The 27,206-nt window shown below is 43.0% G+C and overlaps 1 long non-coding RNA gene across 2 annotated transcripts in view; it reads left to right on the top strand.

Annotated features, from left to right (window-relative positions):
- The window catches only part of LOC137351762 (uncharacterized), a 119,463-nt gene that overhangs the window by 75,582 nt on the left and 16,675 nt on the right, over nt 1–27,206 (top strand). The window contains exons 2-3 of one of the 2 annotated variants that reach the window (XR_010969568.1): nt 17,554–17,623; nt 19,936–20,032. This is a non-coding gene — a long non-coding RNA (uncharacterized lncRNA). Of the gene's footprint in view, nt 1–17,553; nt 17,624–19,935; nt 20,033–27,206 lie in introns of those variants that run through there. The other variant, XR_010969567.1, reaches the window with a different exon arrangement.

Raw genomic sequence — 27,206 nt, 5'->3', positions numbered from 1 at the left:
TTTTGCAACTCCAGCGTATACATAGCCCTGTGCCAGTGACCTCACTGGTTGGTAATCACTCTGTTTGCAGATGCCCTGTTACTTTGTGATTTACATTTGCCTTCAGATTGGTTTCTCTTCACTCAGCATGCTCCTCAGATGCGTGATGCCAACTGAAAAACTTCTCTCATGTAACTGGAAGAAGGTAGCATCAGAAGGCCACAAAGCTTGAAGTCAAAACCACTGGGCTGTAAAGACTAATTTGACTTTCTCCATTTCGTATCCTCCTAGGAATCAGTTGACTCTTGCCGAGTTTGGATGGATGGCCCTTTTTTTGGTGTAACCAGTTAGAGGGTTGCTAAAGTGTGAGCCAACTTGATTTTGTGAAATGATCACTCTAATGCTGTGACTGAAATATCCCAATACATTTTCTGTAAGAATTTGAGTGAGCCCCATATGATTTGCTCACATTTCTAAAGAAATATCCTGCGATGAAGATGGTATCTGCATTTATGTTATACATCCTAATTTGAATTCCAGTCTTACCTGACCCTTAGACTGAGGTTCCATCCTTTTTCACCCTCCTTTTTCACTATTATCCTTAGGCATTGGTCTGCTTCTAAATGTATACAAATTTCTCCTCACATTCACCCCTCTGCCACCACCCTTGACTCCATGACTATTTTTCGATTGGATTATTTGTCTGACACCAGGTAATGGATATGTGAAAACTTTCTTCAATTTAAGGTTGGCAGTGACTAAACCATTCTATGCATCTTTTCCCAGAAGCTCTGTACCTTGGCCTTGACGTTACTGCTCTTTCCATCTGGCCAGAGACTGAACTCTCAATTTGTGCAATCTTCATGTACTGTTCAATCTTCAGCTCTGTGTCAAACCCATATACTGCCCACCATCAAGAACCCTTGCATCCACCTGCACAATATTATCCACCTCTGTTCTTACTTCATGCCCACCACTGTCAAACCCTTATTTATGTTCTTCAGTCGTGTCCTGAGCTCCACTTTACATGAAATCCAACTTGAAACTTTGATGCCCACAATCTGTCTTGCTTATCGCCCTATTGCAAAATTCCACTGATTTTCTGTTCCCAATGCATTGAATTCAAAGTTTGCATTTACAAATCCCCACAGTCTTACTCCACACTACCTTTATAACTTGCTCCAGCTTGTGTCCTTTAATCGTTTGACTCTGCAGTATTTTCATTCCCCGCTCCATTATTATCAGTAGCGCTGTCCTTGGCCCTAATTTTGGATCTACCTCCCTAAATCTTCTGCCTTGCTATTCTCACACTCTTTTAAAAGTCTTTTGGAAAAGCTACCTCTTCGACTGCTTTGTTAAATCTCCGATCTCTCACTGCTGGGTGTCTTTTCCTCCTTTGTGAAGTGTTGAAGGATGCTTATCACATTAAAGATGCTGTGTTAAGTCAAGGTGTTGTTGCACTTGGGATTCATGAAGGCATTTTACTATCTGAATGTCCAGAAGAGGGAATAATTGAGATTGCGGAAGTCTGTTTTATCCTCTGTCACTCCTCCATGCTTTCTGCAGCTGTCAGCTAATTGGCATTTGTTGTGTCTGCACGCTGGATTGTCCTCCTCTCCAATTTGATGATGCAACGTTGTTACAATTCAGATAGTGGGTGGTGAAGGATCGAACTGGAGCCTAGCCTTATAAAAACGTGTTAGTATATTTACAGAGCCGCACATTACATATCACACACTGCCAAACCAACCACCATAGTTTCAGCCGCTTCTATATCTGTGAGCACAGGTGAATCCCCAGTTAATGACACCATCTGAATAACATTAAACAACCAATTGATACACTGTTAACAAACATACTGTGAATTCAGGGGAGAGGATGAGGGATCCCAAAATCAAAAGCTTGTATGTTGTATTTTGTTTAATTTTTGTGCATGTTGTCTATGGAAGGATGTTACAGGGAGCTCCTTTTATTCTGAACCCTATAAAGGTGTCACCTTTAGCTCAGTGCTAGCATTCTTGTGTCTCTATCAGAAGGTTGTGGACGCAAGTCCCACTCCAGAGACTTGAGCACATCTTTCAGGCTGACACTTCAGTGCAGTACTGAGGGAGTGCGCTGTTGGAGGTGCCACCTTTCAGGTGAACATAAAAGATCCCAGGCACTATTTAAAGAAGAGCAGGGGAGCTCAGGCCAATATTTATCCCTCAGCCGACATCACTCAAAAAAAAAAAAAAAAAAAAATACTTGGCCATTGCTGTTTGTAGGACCTTGCTATGTGAAAATTGGCTGCCAAGCTTCCTGCATTGCAACAGTGACTGCACTTCAAAAGTACTTCTTTGGCTGTAAAGCACTTTAGCATGTCCTTCGGTTGAGAAAGGTTTGGTATAAATGGAAGTTCTTTCTTATCTTCATTTATCTTTAGTGTTACTTTTACTGTACCTTGCATTTTTATACAGTGCTATTATGGTTACTATATTTTGTATATTGGTTCTTTTATACTGCACCCTTATTACACGTTGCGTTCTTTGAGTTGAGCTAGAAACATTTTTTTCTGGGCCAAAATTATTCCCCGTGTTAGTGGTATGTTAATGAAGCTCAACTATATGAAATCAGATCTTTGTTTTAAATCTTGAGTCTCAACTCAAATTCTAGACATTGGCCTCTTACAGTACTATGTCCATACTTGATTATTCCAGTGCTCTGCTGGCCAACCTGCTATTTCCATAAACTTCAGCTCATCCAAACCTCTGATGTCCACCTCCTGTCCCACACCAGGTCCTGCCCACTTCTCATCTCTGTCTTGGTATGGATCCCCTAATGACTCCCATTTTAAAATTCTCATCTTTGTGTTTAATTTCCTTCACAACCTCACCCTTCTCTATCACTGTAACCTCCGCCAGCCTTACAGCTTTCTGCAGAACTCTTATGCAGCCCTTGCTCTGGAATTCCCTCCCTAAACCTCTCCGCCTCACTTGTCTGTTTTAGGACCCCTTATAATACCAACTGGTTTAGCTAACATTTTTGTTTTGCCATCTAATATTTCCATTTGGTTTGGCATTCACGTTTGCCTCATTACACTTTTTGGAAACACCTTGAGACGTTTTCCTACTTTAAAAGCATCTTTATAAATTAAAGAGGTTGTGCTTTTCATAAGTCATTGGTTTTTAGACTTGAGCTATGTTTGAGCCCGTAGTTTCTGTTTTATCATGAAGTACTATGAACAAAAAAAAAACTTGCTTGCCATTGTCAAGGATGGCCTCAACAATCCAGGAGCTTTTGGGATACTGAATCAGCGCTCCCTCTCTTTGGCTAAAGCAAATGAAAATATACGACAACTTCTTCTGGTTTGGGAGAGCAGCACCAAAAGTTGGAGTTAAACACTACTGCAAAAGTAAAATAAAACATTACTGCTTATTTAGAAAAAGTAATTTCTATTTGTGTCTATAGATTAGAGTTTTACTGTACTTTCAAAAATAGCAAATAACCTGGGTTAAACAGACTTCCTGTGCAGTTTCAATTGACAGAATTCAGTTTGCACAATTATTTTTAAAACACCCGTTTGCATCACTTAGAATTTGAGAGTTAATCAGCCGAAGAAGTTACGAGCTTATGCAAGTTAATGATCATTCTTGTACTTTCTAGCATTACTAACCGCAGTGAAGTCTCCTCTAGAAGTGTTTCTCTCTTGCTTTTGCCCCATTTTTTTGACTTTTGGGGGATGGGCAACTCTCCAGTATCATTGTACATGTGTACACGGAATGTTGGTAGGTACTTACAGAGAGCATCACAGTGCATCTCGATCTTGCTCTCATCTGATGTCCACATGCCTGTATCTATCAGCAAGGTCACACCAATAGGAGGAGCCTACTAACTGCTTTCTTCCACTCGCCGCAAATTTTAGAGGCACTGAGACAAATTGTAGATGTTAGTCATGGTTCAGTAGTAGTGCACTCTGCAGTCAAGTCGTGGGTTGAGGCCAATCCAACACAAGGATGATAATTCAATACATCACTGAAGGAATTTTGCATAGTTGGGTATTGTGTTAAACTGAGGTCCAATCTGACTTGTCAGGGGGTCATGACTGATCCCACAGTATTATTCAAATAAAAGCAGGGGAACTTTAACTTAAGTTTAAGGGACGTAGATTTTAACATCTTTCGTGGACAACTGGTTTTACTATCCATTGTCAGACTTGGCTGGATCACATAAAGCATTATCGGGTCCTGCTCTCCATTGCTAAACCTGCCCACTATTCAAATATTATCCAGGAAGGCAAAGCTAACACCAGGTTTCTCCTCCACCACACACTGTTGTCTTGAACTTGACTTGTTTGCGTGCTCCAACATTAAGCGTGAGGAGCTTGTTATATTACAAGGATCAAGGATAGAACTGGAGCCGATCTTTATAAACATTTCTAAGGATTTAGTTACAGATTACAAGCATACCACCTCCTAACCCAACAACCACATTTTCAGTCTGTCTATTTATACCTCTTTTGAAGCTATTTATAGAGGCACAAGTAAATCTCCAGGTAATGCCCACCACCTGCATACGATTAAACATAGTATACAATTAACAGATTCCCTTCTTTCTCTTTATACATATAAACTCTAAAATTGTATTAATCAAAATTTCAAAACAAATTAAATCAAAAACCTCTAAAATTCTATACAAAGCATTACATTGTAAGTTGCCCCTCCTCTGGGACCCCCTAACAGTTTCTTTGTACATGCATTTCTTTTTGTAAAGCAATCAGACAGTCAATGACTTGCATCCACCCATTTAATTTTAGAGATTTACTTTCTGTCCAGCATTTGTTTCAAGTCAGAAAGGTCAATCCATCTTTTCTCCCTCACACTTTCCGTAGAGTGTACATTATCCACAATGAAGGATAATTTACATAATGTTCAATCGGTATAATTATCATCAGTATGTCCATTGTACGGAATTTCACTTAAAATTTTTGACAAATAGAATCCCATACCACAGCCTCCACCAAAGTCAATGTTTCAGCAGCCAAAATACTTTTTAAGAACCTTACTTTATTTTCTTGGTTTTACAAGCTAAGGGATAACATTTCCCATTTTCACCTATAGGAAATATAAAACCAGCTGCACTAAATACCCATTAGGAAGATTAGCATGTGAAGCATCGCTAAAAATGATTAGATTAATGTTCTTTGGGTCACCTAAGGATAGGAACTTAAGTGCACATTCATAGAATTATAAAATCAGTGCAGGCGGAGGCCATTCCACCCATCGTGTCCCCTGCCTTTTCCCTGTAGCCCTGCAAATTTTTTCTCTTCTGATAATTATCCAATTCCCTTTTGAAAGCTGCAATTGAATCTGCCTCCACCTCCCTGTCAGGCAGTGCATTCCAGAGCCTAACAACTCGCTGCGTTTAAAAAGAAAAGTTTTTCCTCGTGTTGCCTTTGATTCTTTTGCCATTCATCTTAAGGTTCTCGACCCTTCTGCCATTGGGAACACTTTCTCCCTATCTTCTCTATCTAGACCCCTCATGATTTTGAAAACCTTTATCAAATCTCCTCTCAACCTTCTCTTCAAGGAGAAAAGCCCCAGCTTCTTCAGGCTATCCATGTAATTGATATCCCTCATCCCTGGAACCATTCTTGTAAATCTTTTCTGCATTGTCTCAAATGCCTTAATAGCCCAGAATTAGACACAGTACTCCAGTTGAGGTTGAACCAGTGCTTTACAAAGGTTCACCATGATTTCCTTGCTTTTGAGCTGTATGCTTCCTTTTATAAAGCCCAGGATCCTGTATATCTTGACCGCTTTCTCAACCTGCCCTGCCCCGGTCCGCTCTGCTTCTGCACCCCCTGAAGAATTGTATCCTTTATTTTATATTGCCTCTCCTCATTTTTCCTACCAAAATGTATCACTTCACATTTCTCTGCATTAAATTTCATCTGCCATGCGTTCATCCATTTCACCAGCCTGTCTATGTCCTCTTGAAGTCTATCACTATCCTCTTCACAGTTCACAATACTTCCAAGTTTTGTGCCATCTGCTAATTTTGAAATTGTGTCCTGCACACCTAAGTCTATGCCATTAATATAGATCAAGAACTATAGATCTAAAAATGCTGTTGTCCTAATACCGACCTATGGGGAATCCCACTGGATACTATCCTCCAGTCCAAAAAGCAACCATTCACCACTGCACTTTTCTGTCACTCAGCCAAATTTATGTCTATACTGCCACTGTTCCTTTTATTCCAGGGGCTCTGACTTTGCTGACAAGCCTGTTTTGGCACGTTATCAAATGCCTTTTGGAAGTCCATGTCCACCACATCAACCGCTTTACCCTCATCAACCCTTTGTGACCTCATCAAAAAACACAATCAAATTAATTGAACATGATTTGCCCTTACAAAAGAATCTGTTCTGGCTTACCTTAATTACTCCACATTTGTTCGAGTTATTAATAATCCTAAATTATTGTTTCTAAAAGCTTTCCCATCACCAAGGTTAAACTGACTGGTCTGTACATAATGTAAGAAATAGGGGCAGGCGTAGGCCATTCAGCCCCTCAAACCTACCCCGCCATTCAATAAGATCATGGCTGATCTGCCCCAGACCTCAACTCCTCTTTTGTGCCTGCTCCTCATAGCCCTCAGCTCCTTAGTTAGGCTTATCCTTTCATCCTTTTTCAAATAAGGGTTTAACATTTGCAATTCTCCAGTCCTCTGGCACCGCCCCTGTATCTAAGGAGGATTGGAAGATTATGGCCGTTGCCTCCGCACTAATGGGCATCCGTCCCACAGAATAGTTCACTTCTTGTAGGAAGCAACAACACCAAGGAAATACCCTGTTTCCTTTTTGGTGGAGACAGAACCTGTGTCCACATATCTGCTTCATATGGTCATGTGATCAGACTGCAGAACTTCAGAGGGTAATCCTACCCCAACAGTTTATACTTTTTGCTATTTTGTACAATGGCTGCTAGGATTGTAGTTTTTTTGACTGAATTTTTTTCTTTGTTTCCAACCTTCACCTTTCGGCAACCATCCTTTGCTATCATGGAGCCAATCTTTATTCACATTTATATGCATTTATTTACTGAGATACACATTACAAGCATAGACCTCCTAACCCAAGAACTGCAATTTTAGTCTCTTTATAAGGAACAAGTGAATCACCAGTTAATGCCTACAACCTGCATAAAGACACAATTAACAGAGGTCACAGACTTTTTTGTTACAAAGTTCGAGACTGTGCAGCTGCCTCCGTTTCCCTCCCTTCCCCAAGCTCAACTAGCCCTCATGTTAACTGATATTAATGGGTCTGTCTCCTCAAGTACTGTTCCCCCTCTTCAAATCCTCCTTTCTCTCCTTTGCTGCCTTTCTGTCCCCTGTGCCACCTGTCCCACCGTGTGTGGGCTGGCCGGACCCCCTTGTGCATGGGCATCCTGTGCGCCTGCTACTTGTATGGTAGTTATAATGGGGGACTTTAATTACCCAAACATAGACTGGGATAGTAGTAGTGTGATGGGTAGTGAGGGGCAAGAGTTCCTAGAGTGTGTTCAGGAAAATTTTCTACAGCAGTATGTTGCTAGTCCAACGAGAAAGGAGGCACTGCTAGACCTGGTTCTTGGGAATGAGGTGGGCCAAGCGGATCGAGTGTCAATAGGAGAGCATTTAGGGGACAGTGATCATTGTATCATAAGGTTTAGGCTGACTGTGGAAATGGACAAAAAACAATCCAGAGTAAAAATAATTAACTGGGGGAAAGCCAACTTCAGTGGGTTAGAATGGAGCTGGGGCAAATAAATTGGAGTCAAAGGTCGGCAGGAAACCAGTAGAACAAGAAAGAACAAAGAAAATTACAGCACAGGAACAGGCCCTTCGGCCCTCCAATCCAGATCCTCGAGCTAAACATGTCGCCTGTTTTCTAAAGGTCTGTATCTCTTTGCTTCCTGCCCATTCATGTATCTGTCTAGATACATCTTAAAAGACGCTATCGTGTCTGTGTCTACCACCTCCGCTGGCAACGCATTCCAGGCACCCACCACCCTCTGCGTAAAGAACTTTCCACGCGTATCCCCCCTAAACTTTTCCCCTCTCACTTTGAACTCGTGACCCCTCGTAATTGAATCCCCCACTCTGGGGGAAAAAGCTTCTTGCTATCCACCCTGTCTATACCTCTCATGATTTTGTACACCTCAATCAGGTCCCCCCTCAACCTCCGTCTTTCTAGTGAAAATAATCCTAATCTACTCAACCTCTCTTCATAGCTAGCGCCCTGCATACCAGGCAACATCCTGGTGAACCTCCTCTGCACCCTCTCCAAAGCATCTACATCCTTTTGGTAATGTGGCGACCAGAACTGCACGCAGTATTCCAAATGTGGCCGAACCAAAGTCTTATACAACTGTAACATGACCTGCCAACTCTTGTACTCAATACCCCGTCCGATGAAGGAAAGCATTGCCGTATGCCTTCTTGACCACTCTATTGACCTGCGTTGCCACCTTCAGGGAACAATGGACCTGAACACCCAAATCTCTCTGTACATCAATTTTCCCCAGGACTTTTCCATTTACTGTATAGTTCACTCTTGAATTGGATCTTCCAAAATGCATCACCTCGCATTTGCCCTGATTGAACTCCATCTGCCGTTTCTCTGCCCAACTCTCCAATCTATCTATATTCTGCTGTATTCTCTGACAGTCTCCTTCACTATCTGCTACTCCACCAATCTTAGTGTCGTCTGCAAATTTGCTAATCAGGCCACCTATACTTTCCTCCAAATCATTTATGTATATCACAAACAACAGTGGTCCCAGCACGGATCCCTGTGGAACACCACTGGTCACACGTCTCCATTTTGAGAAACTCCCTTCCACTACTACTCTCTGTATCCTGTTGCCCAGCCAGTTCTTTATCCATCTAGCTATTACACCCTGGACCCCATGCGACTTCACTTTCTCCATCAGCCTACCATGGGGAACCTTATCAAACACCTTACTGAAGTCCATGTATATGACATTGACAGCCCTTCCCTCATCAATCAACTTTGTCACTTCCTCAAAGAATTCTATTAAGTTGGTAAGACATGACCTTCCTTGCACAAAACCATGTTGCCTATCACTGATGAGCTAATTTTCTTCCAAATGGGAATAGATCCTATCCCTCAGTATCTTCTCCAGCAGCTTCCCTACCACTGACGTCAGGCTCACCGGTCTATAATTACCTGGATTATCCCTGCTACCCTTCTTAAACAAGGGGACAACATTAGCAATTCTACAGTCCTCCGGGACCTCACCTGTGTTTAAGGATGCTGCAAAGATATCTGTTAAGGCCCCAGCTATTTCCTCTCTCGCTTCCCTCAGTAACCTGGGATAGATCCCATCCGGACCTGGGGACTTGTTCACCTTAATGCCTTTTAGAATACCCAACACTTCCTCCCTCCTTATGCCGACTTGACCTAGAGTAATCAAACATCTGTCCCTAACCTCAACATCCGTCATGTCCCTCTCCTCAGTGAATACCGATGCAAAGTACTCGTTTAAAATCTCACCCATTTTCTCTGACTCCACGCATAACTTTCCTCCTTTGTCCTTGAGTGGGCCAATCCTTTCTCTAGTTACCCTCTTGCTCCTTATATATGAATAAAAGGCTTTGGGATTTTCCTTAACCCTGTTTGCTAAAGATATTTCATGACCCCTTTTAGCTCTCTTAATTCCTCGTTTCAGATTGGTCCTACATTCCCGATATTCTTTCAAAGCTTCGTCTTTCTTCAGCCTCCTAGACCTTATGTATGCTTCCTTTTTCCTCTTTGCTAGTATCACAATTTCACCTGTCATCCATGGTTCCCTAATCTTGCCATTTCTATCCCTCATTTTCACAGGAACATGTCTCTCCTGCACGCTAATCAACCTCTCTTTAAAAGCCTCCCACATATCAAATGTGCATTTACCTTCAAAGAGCTGCTCCCAATCTACATTCCCCAGCTCCTGCCGAATTTTGGTATCGTTAGCCTTCCCCCAATTTAGCACTCTTCCTTTAGGACCACTCTCGTCTTTGTCCATGAGTATTCTATAACTTACGGAATTGTGATCACTATTCCCAAAGTAGTCCCCTACTGAAACTTCAACCACCTGGCCGGGCTCATTCCCCAACACCAGGTCCAGTATGGCCCCTTCCCGAGTTGGACTATTTACATACTGCTCTAGAAAACCCTCCTGGATGCTCCTTACAAATTCTGCTCCATCTGGACCTCTAACACTAAGTGAATCCCAGTCAATGTTGGGAAAATTAAAATCTCCTATCACCACCACCCTGTTGCTCCTACATCTTTCCATAATCTGTTTACATATTTGTACCTCTATCTCACGCTCGCTGTTGGGAGGCCTGTAGTACAGCCCCAACATTGTTACCGCACCCTTCCTATTTCTGAGTTCTGCCCATATTGCCTCACTGCTCGAGTCCTCCATAATGCCCTCCTTCAGCACAGCTGTGATATCCTCTTTGACCAGTAATGCAACTCCTCCACCCCTTTTACCTCCCTCTCTATCTCGCCTGAAGCATCGATATCCTGGGATATTTAGTTGCCAATCATGCCCTTCCCTCAACCAAGTCTCAGTAATAGCAATAACATCATACTCCCAGGTACTAATCCAAGCCCTAAGTTCATCTGCCTTACCTACTACACTTCTTGCATTAAAACAAATGCACCTCAGACCACCAGTCCCTTTGCGTTCATCATCTGCTCCCTGCCTACTCTTCCCCTTAGTCACGCTGACTTCATTATCTAGTTCCTTACAGGCTTTCGTTACTACCTCCTTACTGTCCACTGACCTCCTCATTTGGTTCCCATCCCCCTGCCACATTAGTTTAAACCCTCCCCAACAGCGTTAGCAAAAGCACCCCCAAGGACATTGGTTCCAGTCCGGCCCAGGTGTGGACCGTCCAATTTGTAATAGTCCCACCTCCCCCAGAACCGGTCCCAATGTCCCAAAAATCTGAACCCCTCCCTCCTGCACCATCTCTCAAGCCACGCATTCATCCTGACTATTCTTTCAATTCTACTCTGACTATCACGTGGCACTGGTAGCAATCCTGAGATTACTACCTCTGAGGTCCTACTTTTTAACTTGGCTCCTAACTCCCTAAATTCTGCTTGTAGGACCTCATCCCGTTTTTTACCTATATCATTGGTGCCTATGTGCACAACGACAACTGGCTGTTCACCCTCCCCTTTCAGAATGTTCTGCAGCCGATCTGAGACATCCCTGACCCGTGCACCTGGGAGGCAACATACCATTCGGGAGTCTCGTTTACGACCACAGAACCGCCTATCTACTCCCCTTACAATCGAATCCCCTATGACTATCGCCCTTCCACTCTTTTTCCCGCCCTTTCGAACAGCAGAGCCAGCCACGGTGCCATGAACCTGGCTACTGCTGCCTTCCCCTGGTGAGCCATCTCCCTCAACAGTATCCAAAACGGTATACCTGTTTTGGAGGGAGATGACCGCAGGGGACTCCTGCGCTGCCTTCCTGCTCTTTCTCTTCCTTTTGGTCACCCATTCGCTTTCTCCCTCAGCAATCCTAATCTGCGGTGTGACCAATTCACTAAACGTGCTATCCACGACCTCCTCAGCATCGTGGATGCTCCAAAGTGAGTCCATCCGCAGCTCCAGAGCCGTCATGCGGTCCAACAAGAGCTGCAGCTGGACACACTTCCTGCACGTGAAGGAGTCAGGGACATCAGCCGTGTCCCTGAGCTCCCACATTGAGCAAGATGAGCATAACATGGGTTTGAGATCTCCTGCCATTTTTAATCTTAAGCTTAACTTAGATAAATGAAAAAGGAACGACAAGTTTTTACCAATCTCACGATTAAAAAAAAAAGAGAAATAGAAAGTCTTACCTTATCTACACACCACCGAGTCCTTTTTTTTGGTTAGAGGAGGAGGGCGGGTGGGAGACACTACAGGTGTAGTGTCTTGGGTTCAGTAACAGCCCAAATATATAGGTTTTACTTACCCAGCAGCCCCCTGGTCCGCCGAAAACAAAAGGAAAATTAAGTTTAAGTTGAAACTGACCTTCCCAGCTGATCCCTCGCTCAGCACTCTCTGCTTCCGAATAAGCTGCTGCAATGAAAGTAGCTGAACGATGGGCTACCTTCAAGGAAAAGAGAGTTCGGGCACAGCCAAGGCATGTTCCCTCTAAGGGGAAAGGTAGGGCAAACAAAGCCAGAGATCCCTGGATGACAAAAGAGTTAGAGATTAAGATAAAGTGTGCTTATTAGTTTTAGTTTTTAGTTTTAGTTATACAGCACTGAAACAGGCCCTTCGGCCCACCGAGTCTGTGCCGACAATGAACCACCCATTTATACTAATCCTACACTAATCCCATATTCCAACCACATCCCCACCCGTCCCTATATTTCCCTACCACCTACCTATTCTAGGGGCAATTTATAATGGCCAATTAACCTATCAACCTGCAAGTCTTTGGCATGTGGGAGGAAACCGGAGCACCCGGAGAAAACCCACGCAGACACAGGGAGAACTTGCAAACTCCACACAAGCAGTAGCCAGAATTGAACTCGAGTCGCTGGAGCTGTGAGGCTGCGGTGCCAACCACTGTGCCACCTTATGACAGATGCCAGTTAGAAAATACTATTGAGAATCCGGCTGAATATAGAAGGTCCAAAGGGGAAGTGAAAAAGCAAATAAGAGAAGCAAAGATAGAGTATGAAAGGAGACTAGCAGCTAGCATTAAAGGAAATCTCAAAGTTTTCTATCGACATATAAATAGTAAAAGGGTGGAAAAAGGAATGGGGATGGGGTGCGATTATGGACCGGAAAGGGGATTTACACATGGAGGCAGAGGGCATAGATGATGTATTAAATGAATATTTTGCATCTGTCTTTACCAAGGAAGAAGATGCAACCCGGGCAATGGTGAAAGAGGAGGTAATTCAAACACTGGAAGGGTTTACAATTGATAAAGAGGACATATTAGATAGGCGGCTGTACTTAAAGTGGATAAAGCACTCTGACTGGATGATTACACAATGTTCAGCAATGACTCCTCAGACACTGAAGCTGTCTGTGTAGAAATGCAGCAAGACCTGGACAATATCCAGGCTTGGGCTGACAAGTGGCAAGTGACATTTGTGCCACACAAGTGCCAGGCAATGACAATCTCCAACAAGAGAGAATCTAACCATCTCCCCTTGACATTCAACGGCATTGCCATCACTGAAACCCCCACTATCAACATCCTAGGGGCTACCATTGACCAGAAACTGAACTGGAATAGCCATATAAATACCGTGGCTACAAGAGCAGGTCAGAGCCTAGGAATCCTGCAGTGAGTAACTCACCTCCTGACTCCCCAAAGCCTATCCACCATCTCCAAGGCACAAGTCAGGAGTGTGATGGAATACTCTCCACTTGCCTGGATGGGTGCAGCTCCAACAACACTCAAGAAGCTCGACACCATCCAGGACAAAGCAACCCGATTGATTGGCACACCGTCTACAAACATTCACTCCCTCCACCACCGACGCACAGTGGCAGCTGTGTGTACCATCTACAAGATGCACTGCAGTAATGCACCAAGGCTCCTTAGACAGCACCTTCCAAACCCATGACCTCTACCAACTAGAAGGACAAGGGCAGCAAATGCGTGGGAACACCACCACCTGCAATTTTCTCAAGTCACACACCATCCTGACTTGGAACTATATCGCCGTTCCTTCACTGTCGCTAGGTCAAAATCCTGGAACTCACTTCCTAACAGCACTGTGGGTATACCTACCCCAAATGGACTACAGCGGTTCAAGAAGGCATCTCGCCACCACCTTCTCGAGGGCAATTAGGGATGGGCAATAAATGCTGGCATAGCCAGTGACGCCCACATCCCATGAATGAATAAAAACAATGCATCCAAGGATACTGAGGGCAGTGAGGGTGGAAATCGTGGAGGCATTGGCCATAAATTTTAACTCTTCATTAGACTCTGGGGTGGTGCCAGAGGACTGGAGAATTGCAAACTTTACACTCTTATTCAAAAAAGGGTGTAAAGATAAGCCCAGCAACTACAGGCCAGTCAGTTTAACTTAGGTGGTGGGAAACTTCTAGAAAAAACATTGGGAGAAAATTAATAGTCACACGGACAAATGTGGGTTAATTAAGGAACGCCAGCTTGAATTTCTTAAGGGAAAATCATGTTTAACTAACTTGCTGGAGTTTTTTGAGGAGGTAACAGAGGGTTGATGAGGGCAATGCTGTTGATGTGGTGCACATGGACTTTCAAAAGGCACTTGATACAGTGTCTTGTGAGTAAGCTTATAGCTCGTGGAATAAAAAGGACGGTAGCAATATGGATATGGAATTGTCTGAGTGACAGGAAACAAAGAGTTGTGGTTAATGGGTGTTTTTTGGGCTGGAGGAAGGTTTGTAGTGGAGGTCAGTGTTGGGACCCTTGCTTTTCATGATATATATTAATGACCTAGACCTTGGTGTACAGGGCACAATTTCAAAGTTTGCAGATGATATGAAACTTGGAAGCAATGTGAACTGTGAGGAGGATAGTGTCGAACTCCAAAAAGAAATAGACAAGTTGGTGGAATGGGCAGACAGGTGGCAGATGAAGTTCAATGTAGAGAAATGTGAAGTGATTCATTTTGGTAGGAAGAACATGGAGAGACAGTATAAAATAAAGGGTACAATTCTAAAGAGGATGCAGGAGCTGAGGGACCTGGGTGTATATGTGCATAAGTCATTGAAGGTGGCAGGACAGATTGAGAGAGTGGTTAATAAAGCTTACAATATACTGGGCTTTACTAATAGGGGCATAGCATACAAGAGCAAGGCAGTTATGTTGAACTTGTATAAGGCACTAGTTTAGCCTCAGCTGGAGTATTGCATCTAGTTCTGAGCACCACACTTTAGGAAAGATGTGAGGACATTGGAGAGAGTACAGAAAAAATTCATGAGAATGGTTCCAGGGATGAGGAATTTCAGTTATGAAGGTAAATTGGAGAAGTTGGGACTATTTTCCTTGGAGAAGAGAAGGCTGAGAGGTGATTTGATAGAGGCATTCAAAATCATTAGGGGTCTGGACAGAGTCCTCAGAGAAACTGTACCCACTCTTGAAAGGATTGAGAACGAGAGGGCACAGACTTGGAGTATTTGGTAAGAGAAGCAAAAGTGATATGAGGAGAAACTTTTTCAAGCAACGGGTGGTTAAGGTCTGGAATGCACTGCCTGAGAGTGTGGTGGAGGCAGGTTCAATTGAAGAATTAAAAAGGGAATTAGACATTAGACTGTTATATGACAAGAAAGAATGTGCAGGGTTAGGGGAGAAGGCAGGGGAATGGAACTGAGTGAATTGCTCTTTTGGGGAGCTGGTGTGGACACGATGGGCAGAATGGCTTTCTGCATTGTAACGATTCTGTGATTGTGCTGCCTTGCTCGCACTCACTTCCTTTCTGTCCCATATATAGATTTTCTTTTGTTTGCTGCCCCCCCCCCCCCCCCCAAAGAATGTATTAGGAGATGGAAAATATTGCATTGGTGCAGATTAACTTTCCTTCAGGGTTGTTATGGGAGATATATTTTCAATGAAATTGTTCTTTTACTCTAAATGTTATGAATGGAGATTTTTCTTTGTCTTCTTCTTTGGCCTCCTTATTTCGAGAGACAATGGATAAGCGCCTGGAGGTGGTCAGTGGTTTGTGAAGCAGCGCCTGGAGTGGCTATAAAGGCCAATTCTTGAGTGACAGGCTCTTCCACAGGTGCTGCAGAGAAATTTGTTTGTCGGGACTGTTACACAGTTGGCTCTCCCCTTGCGCCTCTGTCTTTTTTCCTGCCAACTACTAAGTCTCTTCGACTTGCCACACTTTAGCCCCGCCTTTATGGCTGCCCGCCAGCTCTGGCGAACGTTGGCAACTGACTCCCACGACTTGTGATCGATGTCACAGGATTTCATGTCGCGTTTGCAGACGTCTTTGAAGCGGAGACATGGACGGCCGGTGGGTCTGATACTAGTGGCGAGCTCGCTGTACAATGTGTCTTTGGGGATCCTGCCATCTTCCATGCGGCTCACATGGTCAAGCCATCTCAAGCGCTGCTGACTCAGTAGTGTGTATAAGCTGGGGATGTTGGCCGCCTCGAGGACTTCTGTGTTGGAGATACGGTCCTGCCACCTGATGCCAAGTATTCTCCGGAGGCAGCGAAGATGAAATGAATTGGGACATCGCTCTTGGCTGACATACGTTGTCCAGGCCTTTGTCTTATGGCCACTCTTATTCCTCTATTTTATGCTTTTGAACTGCATTGCAGAGTTTTCCTAAAAGACATTTTAAGTGGAACACCCGCCACTGAGTTCTGCTGCGGTGACATTGAGTGAGTGAGGGTGTTATATTGTGGGAGCACTCCTCATTCACAATATCACTGGAGCAGAATGGTTAGTGATGGGAGTTCCGCTCTCAAAGCTGCACATAGTCCAATGTACAGTAGAGCTACCTAACGAGAGGCAGCTATGTGACAGTGATAAATATTCACTTAAGTTCCCATTATAAAATGTAGAATTGATATAATTCAGGAAAATATATTTCTCTTAAAATATCAAAATGGCAGAAAAGTTGATTTAACATACCAACCCAAATTTTGCTAATACCCTGCAGTGCACATGAATGTGATGTAGTCTGGTAGGACTACAGTGATTTCTCTCAATTTGACTAGACTGAGAGATTTTTGTTTTTATGGTACCAATAAAGGACATGTTAATGTGTTTTAAAGAGCAGTGATATTAGAGTTTATTTTACTAACCAAAGTGAAAGATTATCATAGTTTCTAAACATTTAAGTGCAACCCTGTTGCCCAATGGAGCAACACCTCATAGGCCATTTAGAGGAAGAATGCAAGTTGGGGGAAATGCTGCTTGTGAAATGAGGTCCAGATGATCTAAATGGAATCCCAGTTAAATTAATTGAATACTAGTGAAATCTGCTTCCTTGGTACATAATTTCTTGAGGTCCACATGCAGTTTTTGAAATTGAACAGTAAAGGTCTTCTCTCTAATGGCTGAGTGCTGAAGTGACCATCTGTTGTAGCACTAAGCCAGAAGGCCCAAGATCTCTGTTGAGTCAGCTGCTGTCAATGGGGCCAGGAATTGGAATGTCACTGTTGGTCTCAGCAGACTGCTAAGGAGTGCCAAATCAACCATGGTTCTTGGTCTTGATCTTTGCCTAGTGATCTTAGCTCAAAAGTGCATCTTTATTGATGCTGGGTAGGGATGGGATTATTTTTGCTGTGATAGATTCCACAATTGAAATTATGTCAAGACTTGCTGTCTAGGAACAGATGTGAAGAATAGCCGTTTGGCTGACGTACCAGGGGCTGCCCCAGTGAAAGCCAGAAATTTCAGCAGAGATGGGAAAAATATGGTCCTTCAAAGCCTGTGTACTAAACTGCTTTTTTAAATGATGGGAAAACCTGTCCTATAGTTTATGCAATCTGACATTTTGACAGTCTGGCATAACCCTGTGATTGACACCCCTGATATATATACCTATTGTTCTTAATTGCAGGTGCAAACCACCTATTTATCTGCCTTCTCTTCGCATATGAGATAAAGCCAGCTGTCTTCTAATAAGTACGGTAAGTAACTGCAAAGTATCGTAGAACATGAAAAAAAGCAGATGGTCAGAGATAAATTGTAGAGCTTGGAGATTGAGTTCCACCTGTGCACATGCTGTCTCAGTCTGCCTGTGAATTATGCTAGGTTGAATGTGAGCTTAGAATGTTTGACATTTAATGCATTTATATAGTCTCGCCATATTTTAACTTAAGTCAAACTGTACTTGAAGGAACTACAGAAGTGGATTATCTGGCATTTTGATGTGTTTGTTAGTTATGGTGATTCACATAAATGGTCAGATAAACATAAGTCCCCAGATTATACCAAACTATTAATGCATGGCCTTTTTAAAAAGTCCACCTACTCGCCCACCTCCATCCATTTCAGTAGCATTCCTGCCCGCTGCTGTGCTCCTGTCAGTAGAATTGTGATACCAGAGTGGCTAACTGTTAACTAATTTGACAGCTCTAGACATGCGAATGCACCTTGCGACTCCAGCTGCCAGAACTACTATAAACCTGAGAGAGCCTGCTGCTGATCATGCCACTAACCTTGAATTTAAAGTCAACAGCGAGTCTCTCTTTATATATGTTTCTGTGCCAATGCATAGTGTGTGGTGGATAGAACATCAAATAGTTATTGAATGAAGAAAAATGTTGGCAATCTCAACTCCCCACTGGTGTCTTGTTATTTTGTTATGCCCGACTGCACACTTGCTTCCTAGTTCAAGAGTGAATGTTATTTTGCATAGTGAAGCCTCTCTCCATCTGGTCTGTAGCAGGTGCATGAGAGTCCAGGAGAGCTTGCAAAGATTGGCAACTTGCTGCTTGTGGACTTGACATGGTTGTTGCCTGACAGACTGCTGACTCGGTTCAAAAATATTCTTTTGAACTTGCCTCTGGAAAGTTTTGAAGGGCCATTGCATTTAGAGGGGGTGTCATGGAACCTGCTTTGTTTTTCTTCTTCCTCCCAGGTCTGACCTGTGTAGCAAGATTGAGACCAGAAACTGTGAACTTGAGAATATCACACCGCTTCTCTGTAACTTTGAAGCTTCATTTTGTTGCTCAGGCACTTCCCATAAGTTTAAGTATTGGTTTAACTTGGGAACCCAATCCCTACAAAGTATATTTTGGGGAGGTACTTTATATGGGCGGCACAGTGGCGCAGTGGTTAGCACCGCAGCCTCACAGCTCCAGCGACCCGGGTTCAATTCTGGATACTGCCTGTGTGGAGTTTGCAAGTTCTCCCTGTGTCTGCGTGGGTTTCCTCCGGGTGCTCCGGTTTCCTCCCACATGCCAAAGACTTGCTGGTTGATAGGTTAATTGGCCATTATAAATTGCCCCTAGTATAGGTAGGTGGTAGGGAAATATAGGGACAGGTGGGGATGTGGTAGGAATATGGGTTTAATGTAGGATTAGTATAAATGGGTGGTTGATGGTCGGCACAGACTCGGTGGGCCGAAGGGCCTGTTTCAGTGCTGTATCTCAACATATTGTCGCCTCTGGCACGGCTGCATTTAGCTATCCTTTCACTTCATAGTGTGCAGTCATATTGACATCCCCTTCCTTCATAACTGTTTCTCAGTTGATAATTCATAATTATATCCGCCTATTTTGAGAAATCAGAAGTAAAGATGTCTCTGAAATGTGAATATTTTGTTTAATTCTGTGGGACAGTCTTGTGTGTTATTTCTATTCCTGTATTACCATCTAGTGGTAGAATCCCAAACTACTCTTCAGTCAGCTTCCACTACATTATTTAAGGGATGCATTGATCTGGGAAGGAAGGTAAATGCTTTTTGTCATGAAGTACCTTGTAGTAAAGCATATTTGCTACTACTACTTCCTAAAAGCAGATCTTTATGTTTGTGAAAGTCACAAAACAACTCTTGAGATACACAATATTGAGTCTCCTGACCTAAGGGACTCATTCGGTTATGTATCTGCTAGATTCTTCTGCATCATGCAATTAAGTATAATGTCTGAGTGTCTTTGCTGCTATATGACCTGTACAAGTGTAAATCTCTCCACTCAGAGTAAACCATCTGTTTTTGTTCTTATCAGTTACTTTGCTCATCAAGGTGAACAGTATCAGTTTCCTGTTTCAGGCACCCAAGTGTTAGCATTAAGTTCCTCAAAGTTAAGATTTAGGTTAGGTGTAGAGTAAGGTTCCTGTTACTTTACTCCAGCAATATATTTCATCCACAGCCTCCAAAAGGCATCCCTGCTGTGTCAGTGTGATGATTTCCACTGGAAGTAATATTGTAACTGTACAAAGCATTGGTCAGACTTCATTTAGACTAATGTGTTCAGTTTTGGCTGCTTAAACTTAGGAAGTTGATAATTAGAGGAAGTCCAGTGACTATTTGCCAGGATGATGCCTAGGATTGAGAGATTGAGTTACGGTGAGAGACTGGATGAACTTGGATCATACTCTTTAGCGATAATAAGGTAAGGGGTAATTGAGTAGTTTTAAATAAAGAAAAGAACCTGTGATGTAGATGGGGATTAAAACTGCGCACTCGCAGGGAAACCCAGAACCAGAGGGATGTATAACCTTAGAATTAGTGGTTTGTTTGTTCTAGCCATAGTCCCAAAGGACCTTAGGCATCTCTCCCCATGAGAGAGAGACAGTTGGTGATGTATAGCTTGAAGGTTACCACTCCTCAAACATGGGACAAGGCGAGGAGGCAGGCCTCCATGAACTACCATGGCTGGTACGGGAATTGTACCCATGCTGTTGGCGTCTTTCTACATCACACTCTAGCTGTCTAGCCAACTGAGCTAATCGACCCAAACTAGTTTAAAAACTAGAGGCACTGTCTTTCAGCAGACACAAAAATCTGAAGCCTCCATCTGCCTCTCCGGTGCATGTAAAAGATGCTGGAGCATTATTGAAATAAGAGGCCAACATTTATCCCTCAAGCAATGTCTAAAAAGAGATGATCTGGTGATTTATTTCATTGCTGTTTCTGGGACCTTGCTATGTGAAAATTGGTCATTTCCTACATTACAACAATGGCTTCATTTCAAAAGTACTTGATTGACTGTAAAGCGCTTTGATCATCCTGAGGTTGTGAAAGGTGCGATATAAGTGTAAGACTGTTTTTTCTATAAAGCAGAAAACTACAATATGCAGTATGGCTAACAAAAATGGTGGAACTACCTTGATGAGGCTGAATGGTACGCGTGTTTTTGTTCTCTTTTGTATTCTAGCAATCTCATTGAGATTGCCACTTTGTACTTGGCGTTGTAATCCATTTTTCCTGGAACTCAGTTAATACTGCCCAAATTCATTCAAATAGGACCCATTGAGGAAATCTTCATTCCCTGAGTCTGGCTACTTATCACACTTCCAACTGCTACTCTCATGTTGAGCTTGGCTCACTCAGAGCAAATTGGGAATTAAAGCTGGGGCCTACATAGTGCTCCATTACATGGAGAGCCCCATATTTCACTTCTATTCATGCTTGACTACAGTAAGTTGGCAAATGCTTAGTTTGCGATGACTTAATACCAGCAAGGGATCCACAGATGTTTATGGATTGCGACTAATTAACATGGATGCCACTGATCTTGTTCAATATTCTAATCATTGGGAAATTTTGTGTTGCATGTAGATAACTGAAAAGGATGTTTAGTGAAAAGCATAGAAAATTTACGGCACAGAAGAATGCCGTTCAGCCTATTATGTCTGTGCCATCCGAAAAGGTTACCCAGCCTAATCCCACTTTCCAGCTTCTGGTCCATAGCCTTGTAGGTGAGGGGACTTCAAGTGCATATCCGTGTTTTTAAATATAATGAGGGTTTCTGCCTCTACCATCCTTTCAGTGACTTCCAGACCCCCACCATCATCTGGGTGAAAACAAATCTCCTCGACTTCCCTCTAATCCTTCTAACAATTACCTTAAATCTATGCTCCTAGGTTGTTGACGTCTGTGCTCAGGGAAATGGGTCCTTCCTGTCCACTCTGTCTAGAAACATAGAAAATCTATGACCCTCACAACTTATACACTGCAGTTAGATCTCTCCCCAGCCTCTTGTGTTCCTAAGAAAATAACCCCAGCCTATCTAATCTTTCCTTCTTAGATACAATTCTCCATTTCTGGCAACATCTTTGTAAATCTCCACTGTACCTTCTATAGTGTGATCGCATCCTTCCTGTAATGCAGTGACCAGAACTGTCGGCAGTACTGTAACTGCGGTTTGACTAGTGTTTTATACAGTTTTAACATAACCTCCCTCCTCTTATATTTTATGCCTTAGCTAATAAAGGAAAGTATCCTGTATTCCTTCTTAACCACCGTATCTACCTATTCTGCGACCTTTAGTGATCTATGGACATGCAATTCAAAGTGCCTCTGTTCCAATACACTTCCCTTGTTTTGTTTGTTTTCCCTAAATGCATTACCTCACGCTTTGCCAGATTGCATTCCTTTTGTCACTTTTCTGCCCACCTAACCAATCCATTGATATCTTCCTGCTGTCTACGGCTTTCTTCTTCATTATCAGCCACAGTGGTTTTTGTATCATCTGCAATCTTCTTAATCATGTCCCCAACATGCCATTGATATACCATGAAAAGCAAGGGATCTAGTACTGAGCCCTGTGGAACCCTACTGGAAGTGGCCTTCCAGTCTCAAAAAGTACTTGTAAGATGAATTATTTACTATGCACAGGTGCAGAGTAGAACATCTATCCAGCCTTACCAGTTATCAGCTTTATCATACTCCTCGGTTATTTATGTAAAGAAGTATTGTCCATTACAGTTTTTATCCATAATAGTTGATTTAGTGGGAACTTCATATCAAGCTTTTCTATGGAAAATCATATGTTTATTGAAAAGGGAAAGAAAATATGTCCCTATTTTACAAATAAAAATATTGGCATCAGAAGAATTTTCATTGGCATCTTTTTAAAATGTCAGTTCCCATGTTCCTGCTGACCTTGTCATTCTAGGTATTAGAGGTTGAAGGTTTGGGAGGTGCTGTCGAAGCATTACTGAGTTGCTACAGTGCATCTTGTAAATGCAACTTTAGCTATGTTGTGCCAGTGGAGAGAGTGAATGCTTAAGATAGTAGACGGTGTGCCAGTCAAGTGGGCTGCTTTGGACTAGCTTCTTGAGTGTTGTTGGAGCTACATTCATGGAGGTAAGTGGAGAGTATTCCATCACACTCCTGATTTATGCTTAGTCATTGGTGGAAAGGCTTTGGGGAGTCAGGAGGTGAGTCATTTGCCACACAATACCCAGCCTCTGACCTGCTTTCATTCATGCCTTTGTTACCTCTAGACTTGATTATTCCAATGCACTCCTGGCCGGTCTCCCATATTCTACCCTCTGTAAACTTGAGGTCATCCAAAAGTTAACTCACAGCCAGTCCCAATCACCTATCACCCCTGTGCTCACTAGCCTACAGTGGCTCCCAGTCAAGCAACATCTTGATTTTAAAATTCTCATTCCTGTTTTCAAATCTGTTCATGGCCTTGCCCCTCTCAATCTCTGAAATCTCTTCCAGCCCCACAACCCTCTAGGATATCTGTGCTCATCTAATAGATGTAAACGGGTATAATATAGTCGGGATTGCGGAGACATGGCTGCAGGGTGATTAGGGATGGGCAATGAACATCCAGGGGTATTCAGTATTTAGGAAGGACAGACAAAAAGTAAAAGGCGGTGGAGTTGCATTGCTGGTTAAAGAGGAAATTAACGCAATAGTGAGGGAGGATATTAGCTCTGACGATGTGGAATCTGTATGGGTAGAGCTGAGAAACACTAATGGGCAAAAAACATTCGTGGGGGTTGTATATAGACCCCCAAACTGTAGTGGTCATGTTGGGAATGGCATTAAACAGGAAATTAGGGATGCATGCAATAAAGGAACATCTGTAATTATGGTTGACTTTAATCTGCATATAGATTGGGCAAATCAAATTAGTCACAATACCGTAGAGGAGGAATTCTTGGAGTGTATACGGGATGGTTTTCTGGACCAATACATTGAGGAACCAAGTAGAGAACAGGCCATCCTAGACTGGGTATTGTGTAATGAGAGGAATAATTGACAGTCTAGTTGCGCGAGACCCCTTGGGGATGAGCGACCATAATATGATAGAATTCTTAATCAAGATGGAGAGTGAAGTAGTTGATTCTAAGACTAGGGTCCTGAATTTTAATAAAGGAAACTACGAAGGTATGAGACGCGAGTTGGCTATGATGGATTGGGAAACGTTACTTAAACAGATGACAGTGGCAATGGCAAACATTGAAAGAGCGCATGGATGAACTGCAACAATTGGTTTTTCCTGTCTGGCGCAAAAGTAAACGGGAAAGGTAGCCAAACCATGGCTTACAAGGGAAATAAGAGATAGCATTAGATCCAAGGAAGATGCATACAAATTCACCAGAAAAACCAACAGACCTGAGGATTGGGAGCAGTTTAGAATTGAACAAAGGAGGACCAAGGGATTGATTAAGAAGGGGAAAATAGAGTACGAGAGTAGGCTTGCAGGGGTCATTAAAACTGACTATAAAAGTTTCTATAGGTATGTGAAGAGAAAAGTATTGGTGAAGACAAACGTAGGTCCCTTACAGTCAGAAACAGGGGAATTAATTATGGGGAACAAAGAAATGGCTGACCAACTAAGTGCATACTTTGGTTCTGCCTTCACACAGGAGGACACAAATATCATACCAGAAATGTTGGGGAACATAGGGTTTAGTGAGAGGGAGGAACTGAAGGAAATCGATGTTAGTAGAGAAGTGGTGTTGGGGAAATTGATGGGATTGAAGACCAATAAATCCCCAGGGCCTGATCATCTACATCCCAGAGTACTTAAGGAGGTGGCCCTAGAAATAGTGGATGCATTGGTGGTCATCATCCAAGATTCTGTAGACTCTGGAACAGTTCCTACAGATTGGAGGGTAGCTAATGTAACCCCACTATTTAAAAAGGGAGGTAGAGAGAAAACAGGGAATTATAGACCAGTCAGCCTGACATTGCTAAGTGGAGAAAATTCTAGAGTCCATTATCAAAGATTTTAAAGCAGAGCACTTGGAGAACAGTGGTAGAATCGGACAGAGTCAGCATGGATTTACAAAAGGGAAGTCATGCTTGACAAATCTACTAGAATTCTTTGAGGATGTAACTAGTAGAGTTGATGAGGGACAGCCAGTGGATATGGTTTATTTGGACTTTCAGAAGGCTTTCGACAAAGTCCCACATGAGAGATTAGTGTGTAAAATTAAAGCGCATGAGATTGGGGGTAGTGTATTGCGATGGATAGAAAATTGGTTGGCAGACAGGAAACAAAAAGTGGGAATAAACTGGTCTTTTTCCGAATGGCAGGCAGTGACTAGTGGGGTACTGCAGGGATTGGTGCTAGGACCCCAACTATACACAATATATATTAATGATTTAGATGAGGGAACGAAATGTAATATCTCCAAATTTGCAGATGGCACAAAACTGGGTGGGAGGGTGAGGATGTCACACAGCTCTCCCACTGTCTCCCTAAATATAAAGTGGACACTTTTCCATAGTTCGTTTGATCTGCCTTCACATTAGCTGCCTCCTCTTCTGGCCTGCTAAACATGCTGTGTACTTGTGTCATCATGCAATGTTTATATGCATGCACCCATGCTCTGTACTTGATTGACTTGGGCCATTATCTGGTTAATGCAATATTAAGGCATTCTGTGCATGCGTTGATAAGAGGTCGATTCAAAACAGAGACCTATTTATGAGCACATAGGAAAATGGTACTTGTATAAATCGGGGACAGTGGTGCATGGAGATAGTTGCAGCATCAATCCTGTAACCTGATTGTTGGGGTAAAATGGATGTCATCACAGAAATAGAATCATAGAAAGTTTAAGGCACAGAAAGAGGCCACTCAGCCCATTGTGTCTGTGCCAGCCAAAAAACGATCATTCTAATCCCACTTTCCAGCATTTGGTCCGTAGCCCTGCAGATTGCGGTACTTGAGATGCTTATCCAGACTCCTTTTGAATGAGTTGAGGGTCTCCGCCTCAACTACCCTCTCAGGCAGTGAGCTCCAGACCACCACTACCCTCTGGGTGAAAAAGCTTTTCCTCAACTCCCCTCCAATTTTTCTACCAATCACTTTAAATCTATGCCTCCTCGTCACTGCTAAGGTGAATATGCCCTTCACCTCCACTCTATCCAGGCCTCTCAAAATTTTGTACATTTCAATCAGATCTCCCCTCAGCCTTTTCTGTTCAAGGAGAACAACCCCAGCCTATCCAATCTTTTCTCATAGCTGCATTTTTCCAGTCCTGGCAACATCCTCGTAAATCTCCTCTACTTCTGGTAGAAATGGCTCCATATTGTGCTGGCCTCCCCTGTGCTCTGGAATCTACAAATTTCAACTGTGAATAACACCAACAGCAACACAAAAACAGCTGCAGTGGTCCTTCCAATTTGTTAATTGGGCTCTTGATTGTTTTACTAGGATTTGCATTTTTATAATGTAACTAATAACTGCTATGGGGTTGACACTCCATTTGTCCAGTTTAAGTACGTTTTAATCTATGATGGCTAGAAAACAAATGCAACCAGGAATGCTCCTGAACTTTTAAATTGCTCAGAGTGGCAGAGTCCTAGTACAGTAATGTTGCCACTTGTTTTGCTTAACTGCAAAGCTACTTCTGCTTTCTGACACAAAAACGACTATCTTTAACTCTGAAATGCAGCAGTGCAAGACCGCCTGGAGGAGGCCATCCCTTTCCACTAAGCTTGTCTCCAATGTGGCACCAAATGGAATTTAAAATGTTCTTGTGTGGCCCACTGGACATACCCGACATTTTGTAAACAGTCTCAGAATGTGAAAAAAGATTAGCAAGGGAGCAGAACTATGGCCGTGCTTGTAAACATGCCTGCATAGAGCTGCTGCTTGAGAGTTAACTGGTTATGGTGCTCTTCACCTACTGTTCTGAGCTGCAAAGTACAGCCTCTGTGGCACAGCAAAGTGATAGAAGGTGTCGTTGACAGTGCTAGTAAGCAGCACTCGCTCACCAATAACCTTCTCACTGATGCTCAGTTTGGATTTCACCAGGATCACTCAGCTCCAGACCTCATTGCAGCAAACATGGACAAAAGAGCTGAATTCCAAAGCTGAGTTAGTGACTGCCCTTGACATCAAAGCAGCATTTGACTGAGTGTGGCATTAGGAGCCCTTGTAAAATAAATGTCAGAGGGAATTGGGGAAAATATTCTACTGGTTGGAATCATACCTAGCACAATGAAGGATGCTTGTGATTGTTGGAGGCCAATCATCTCAACCCCAGGACATTGCTGTAGGAGTTCCTCAGGGCAGTGTTCTCAGCACCACCACCTTGAGTTTTTCATCAATGACCTTCCCTTTTCCGGTACAGACACGATGGGCTGAAGGGCCTGTTTCTGTGCTGTATAACTCTATGACTCTGTATAACTCTATAAGGCCAGAAGTATGATATCCACTGATGATTGCACAGTGTTCAGTAGCATTTCACAACTCCTTAGATGATGCAGTCTGTGTCCACATGCAGCGAGACCTGGAGATCATTCAGGCTTGGGCTGATAAATGGCAAGTGAAATTGTCACCC

Source organism: Heterodontus francisci, chromosome 36 (assembly GCF_036365525.1).
Source record: "Heterodontus francisci isolate sHetFra1 chromosome 36, sHetFra1.hap1, whole genome shotgun sequence".
NCBI lineage: Eukaryota > Metazoa > Chordata > Chondrichthyes > Heterodontiformes > Heterodontidae > Heterodontus > Heterodontus francisci.
This window is presented reverse-complemented; position numbering and strand designations above follow the sequence as displayed.